Source organism: Coffea arabica, chromosome 8e (genome assembly GCF_036785885.1).
Source record: "Coffea arabica cultivar ET-39 chromosome 8e, Coffea Arabica ET-39 HiFi, whole genome shotgun sequence".
NCBI lineage: Eukaryota > Viridiplantae > Streptophyta > Magnoliopsida > Gentianales > Rubiaceae > Coffea > Coffea arabica.
Genome location: NC_092324.1, coordinates 12,540,013 through 12,546,040, shown reverse-complemented (window position 1 = coordinate 12,546,040; position 6,028 = coordinate 12,540,013).

The following is a 6,028-nucleotide window of genomic DNA, read 5'->3' as shown; positions in this document are numbered from 1 at the left end:
ATAATATTCATAAATGATATCCATATAACTCAAAAATACCTTTACCCCTTGGCCCACCACCCACCAAACTAAATTAGTGTCCCCATTTCACTTCTCATTTTCTTTTCAAGGACTGTTAATTTTTCTTTTTTTGTTTCCTATTTCAAGTATCTGATCCAAGAAAATGTCATGAATTATTACTCTATCAATTTTTCATGGTTAATTGCACAAAGAAGACTCTCGAAAGACAAAAAGCACCATCACTAAGATAAGGTATGAGAATGACACAAAAAGTGTTACATACACAAAATACTCTTTAAAAAGTACAGTAGAAAATACAGGTGAAAAATACAAGTTTAACAATATTATCCATAAAAACTTAGCCATGAATATATAATACAAACATGTTTGAAAATTATGCAACTAAAAATATGAGTGTCTAATATGACTTTTATGTGCTAAGCTATATTAATATCAGGTTTATTTTTTTTTTTCTAACCATTGAGGTTTGATCTAGTGATTAAGATCTAGACACTTAGAATTAGAGGTCCTGGACTCTTCCCCTACCACCTCCTCTCTTCTTCTACCACCTCCTCTCTTCTTAGTTTCCATTCTCTCCTGTCCGGAAAAAAAATTATTTAAAAGAAAAGTTTTATTTTTTTCTAATGTTAGGTTAAGCTTGTATTTTTTGTTATGAGATATTTATTTTATCAAATTGTTGATATTGTGTTCATTGCAAAAAATGATATAAATCTTTGTTATTTTTTGCCTCATAGGTTACAACATGCCTATCTAAATACAGATTATGAAAATTTTTCATAAATGGAGTATTATATTTTTTAACATATGAATGGAAGTATTATTCGTGATGTATAAATTAGCATCCATTACGATATGTATCCGGTCACTGTCCATGAGCGTGTGATAGTTCCAATTGGTCTTTTTTTTTTCCACAACGACAACACTTCATTAATATACCAAAACAGATTACAAGCTTTTAGAGCAGTTGCCCCTACAATCTGCTTGAAGCAAATCAAGCAACCACGCTAGGAAGTTAGTCTTCCATTCAGCAATTCCTTTCAAGTTTATAGCTAGTTTTGCTAAGTCATGACTGACAGAGTTGTTAATCCTACTCGTAAAGGAAAAATAACATTCATAAAAACTGGATTTTAGGCTAACTATATCTAGGCATGGCCATGGTTCCATTTGGAACAGGGACCAGAACCGGAACCAGAACCGTGGCAGAACATTGGATAAAGGTTCCGGTTCTGGTTCTCTAAAAAATAGAACCAGAACCAGAACCGTCGGTTCCAGAACAGTTAAAAATAATTAAAAATAATTAATATAAGTAGTGAGATAATTCAAAAAAATTAGTTGTGTTTAATAGGTTTTAAGAAAGTTTAAATTTTATGGACTTTCTATATATTTTTCTAATTATTTAATTATTTCTATTCGTCTAATATCTATCATTATAATTTGTAAGTATTAAATTATTACTTACAATTTTTTTTTTGCTTATTTGCTATCAACAAATGGCAAGTTTTGATGGTAGTAGCTCATCTTCAAAATCAAGCAAGCAAAAAAATATTTTTTGCAATATTTTTTCAAATGAAATCTTCAACATTAATGATTGTCCAACTCAAGAAAATCAACACATGACAACCATTTGATAGTGTAATGTATTTTTTAATTTGACAATGTAATGTACTTTTCATAAAATTTGTTTGTCTATTTATTACTTCTTACTTTGTAGAATAATAATAAAATGAAAATATGATCTTTATTTTGTATTTATTTTTGTACATTCTATTTGAAATTTTAAATATATTGTTATATTCGTATTAAAATTGGTAAGGATAAAGAATTAAATAAAATTGTAGGGTACCATACGGAACCGGAACCAGAACCAGAACCATAAGGAACCGAAATCAGAACTATGCAGTTCTGGTTCTATCTCTTTGAAGAACCAGAACTGGCAATTCTGGAACCAGAACCGGCGATTCTGGAACCAGAACCAGAACCATCTTATATGGTGCGGTTCTGGTTCTACCTCTTTGAAGAACCAGAACTGGCGGTTCTGGTTCTGGAACCGTGGCCATGCCTAACTATATCTCCTTCCACACCATTTATTCTATCAATAAGTTGCTTACAATCTGATTCGAACTCCACTCTTCTCCAACCCTGCTTTTTTGCCATTAACATAGCAGCTCTTAAAGCCAGTGCTTCCTGTTGTTTTGCATTTGAGCAGCTTGTATTTGGCACTTTCCAAGCTCCAAGAATTTTTCCTTGATAGTCCCTTGCAATCAACCCCCATCCAGCTCTATTTGTTTTTTATTGCACAGCTACATCAGAGTTTATCTTAACCCATCCCTCTTCCGGTTCCTTCCAGCCACATAGTCCCTCCTTTCCTTTGTTCCTATAGCTATCTGTTCCCCCTTCTAATTCCTGAGCCTCCTGGAACTCCCTCCACTCTAGAGTTGCCTTCTTTACTGCTGCCATTGGATCCTTCCCTTTAGCCTCAAACTGCCTCCCATTTCTTGACTTTCAGATTTGTCAAAGTAAGTTCATTGTCAGCTCTATTCTTTCCTGACCACTCTCCTTAGCCCCAGCTTCCTTTAGCTCCTCCCACCAGTGCCCAAACTTATTCTTGTAACTTTCTAAGCCTTCCCAACTTATAGGTGCTACCTTCTAGATATCTTTAGCATTATCACAGAAAAACAACAGGTGTTCAATGGTTTTTGGATACTCCCTGCAGCATTTACAAACATGGTCCCCTTTTAAGCATCTTTCCTTAATGACTGCATTTACTGGCACAACACCCTGTAAGCATGTCCAGATGAAATGCTTCAGCTTATGTTTCACATTCAGTCCCCAAAGGAAGTTCCAACCTTGAGATGAGCACCTTCTTCTGCATCTCAATTCAACACCTGCCTTTCCATGCTCCCCCTTCCCTCTAAGGCCTTTAGCCAATCTCTAACCTGATTTTACTATGTACTCTCTAGTGCTAGACTTACTCCAATATACGTTGTCCTTCATCTCATACACACTCAATGGTATTCTTAGTATTTCCCTCCCTTCATGTTCCTCAAAGACATGTGCAATCAACTCCTTATTCCATTTCCCTTCTTTTATGAGATCATTTGCTTTGAGTACACTCACATCATCCTTTCTTTGAGTTTTAATTTTCCCATCTTCAGAATCTGGTTGCCACCTATCCTCCCATAGACTAATAGATTTTCCATCCCCCACCCTCTTCCTTAAACCTTCTTCTAAAAACTCCCTTGCCCTCAGTAAACTTTTCCAACACCATGAATTTGTGCCATTGCTTTCCATTTTCCATAGAGAGAGCGCTTTCATTACTTTATTCATTAGCAAGTTAGGCTTGGTTAATATTCTCCAGAGTTGTTTTGCCAACAAAGCCAGATTAAACTCATGAAGAACCCTTAAACCAAGACCTCCTTTTGCCTTCACATATGATTATTTTCCCTAGCTCAACCAATGTATTTTCTGTTCATTTCCTTTTTGCCCCCACCAAAATTTGGCCATCTTTGAGCAGATTTTCTTACACAGATCGTTTGGCAACAATCAACAAGACATTACATACGTGGGCAGGGCCATTATAACAGATTTAAGCAGGACTTCCTCCCCTGCTTCGCTCAACTGTTTCTCTTTCCATCCCTGTAATCGCTCAGTTGTTTTTTTCCTGATAAACTCAAAAGTCTGCCTTTTGGATCTTCCAATGATTAAAGGTAGTCCCAAATACTTGCTTTGCTGTGCAAGTTTCATCCCCTGCAGCTCCCTCATAACCCCTTCCTTCAGTCTACTTTCCACATTTTTGCTAAAGATTAGAGAAGATTTCTCTACATTGATCAATTGTCCAGAAGCTTGTTTATACACCTCTAGAATCCTCTTTAACCGATCAACCTCCTCAGCATTTGCTTTACAGAAAACCAAGGAATCATCTGCAAAAACAAGTGCGAGAGGCTGGGTGCCCATTATGCAATCTTCAGTCCAGTCAAGCTACCTTGCACATTTGCTTGTTTCAACAGGGATGAGAACCACTCAGCATAGATCAAAAACAAGTAAGGAGATAAGGGATCTCCCTGCCTCAGCCCTCTTGTTGTCCTAATGAGTCATTTTTTCTCTCCATTAAAATTAATTAAATAGGTAACACTAGAGACACATTCCAACACCCACTGGATCCACTTAGGACAGAACCCCATTTTCATCATTATTTTTGCCAAAACCCTCTATTCTACTCTATCATACGCTTTAGACATATCTAGTTTGATAGCCATGTAACCATCCCTACCAGACCTTTTATTTTTTAAGTAATGAATGCATTCATGAGCTATCGAAACATTATCCAAAATCTACCTTCCAGGAACAAAAGCAGACTGGGATTGACTAATACATGCATTCAACACATATTTGAATCTGTTGGTGAGCACTTTTGATATGATTTTGTAAAGAACATTACATAAACTTATAGGTCTAAATTCTGATATGGTGCTCGGAGTGTCAGTTTTAGGAATCAGGCTGATTAGAGTCTTATTAATAGATTTGAGAAGGTGACCAGAATGAAAAAAATTGTTAATTGCCCAAACAATATCGGACTTAATGATTGGCCAGAATTTTTGAAAAAAAAAAAATGGAGACGTACCATCTGGTCCTGGGGACTTGTGTGGATACATCGAGAAGACAGCTTTGCTGATCTCCTGCTCTGTAACTTTCCTGGTTAGCTCCCTATTCATCTCCTCAGTGATGGTCTGTGGAACTCCTTCTAGTATCTCAGCAAAATTCTCAGGCTCCTGTGTAGTAAAGATCTGCTGGAAATAGTCAATTATCTCCTGACATGTTTCCTCCTCATTCTTGCACCAGTCACCAGTCCTACTCTTCAATACACTTATCCTGTTCACCTTTCTCCTACCTGTCACCCTCGCATGGAAGTACTTGGTATTTTTATCCCCTTCTTTCAATCATCTAACTCTAGCCTTTTGACTCTAGTATATTTCCGCTTTTTTATAAGCATCAGCCATCTTCCTCTTTAGGCCAGCTAATTTAATCCTGTAACCATTACCTTTTAATTCCTTAACCTCTTTTATTTCCTACTCACCTGCTCTATCAGTTTTTTAGAATTGCAGAACTCCAACTAAGTAAATCCATCCTGACCTGTTTGATTATACTTTGTACCTTAAACATCCTAGATCCCCCCTGCTACTCTCCCCATGCATTTTCTATAACTCTCCCTATATCTCTTTGCTGTAACCATCTCCTATCAAACATGAACCTCTTCCTCCATTTCCTCTCTACAGGTTTAGTATCCAACACTAGAATATAGAGATCAGAAGCCTCAGTTTCCACATGTGTGCACTTTGCCTTCTCAAACTTCCTTATCCAGCCTTGATTGACCAAAATTCTATCAATCCTTTCTTTTATCTCTCCTCACTATTCCAGTTATTACACCAAGTCCAGGGTACGCCTTCAAAACCTATGTCCAGTAATTCATTGCTGTTAATAAAGAAGTTAAAATCCTGAAAACTCACCTCAGCTCTGTGCTTCCCTCCCCACTTTTCATCATTTGATGTAATATCATTCAAGTCTTCCATAATAGCCCAGGATTCTCCCCAAATACAACTTCTTCTAGCTATTATCTTCCACTGCTCTCTCCTAATCCTGGCGTCTGCACTAGCATAAGCACAGACACACCACCACTCTACATCTGCTTCCTTATCATCTATAAGCAGTTCAATAGTAACACTTGTGAACATCACCTTTTTCATCTGTAACTCCTTCTTCCAAAACATTGCCAATCCACCGGCTAATCCCACAAGATCAACAACAAAAAAGGTTATCAAATTTTATCCGTTGCTTCACATTATTCAAATAGCTTTTTTTCTTTTTTGTTTCTGACAAAAACACCAACGATGGAGAATGGAGCTTTATAGTCTCCTTCAGTTGGGGAACTGTTAAGGGACTCTCCACACCTCAACCGTTCCATACCATAGCTCTCATTGGCATGTGGAACCCCATTTAGGGTAGGCTCCAA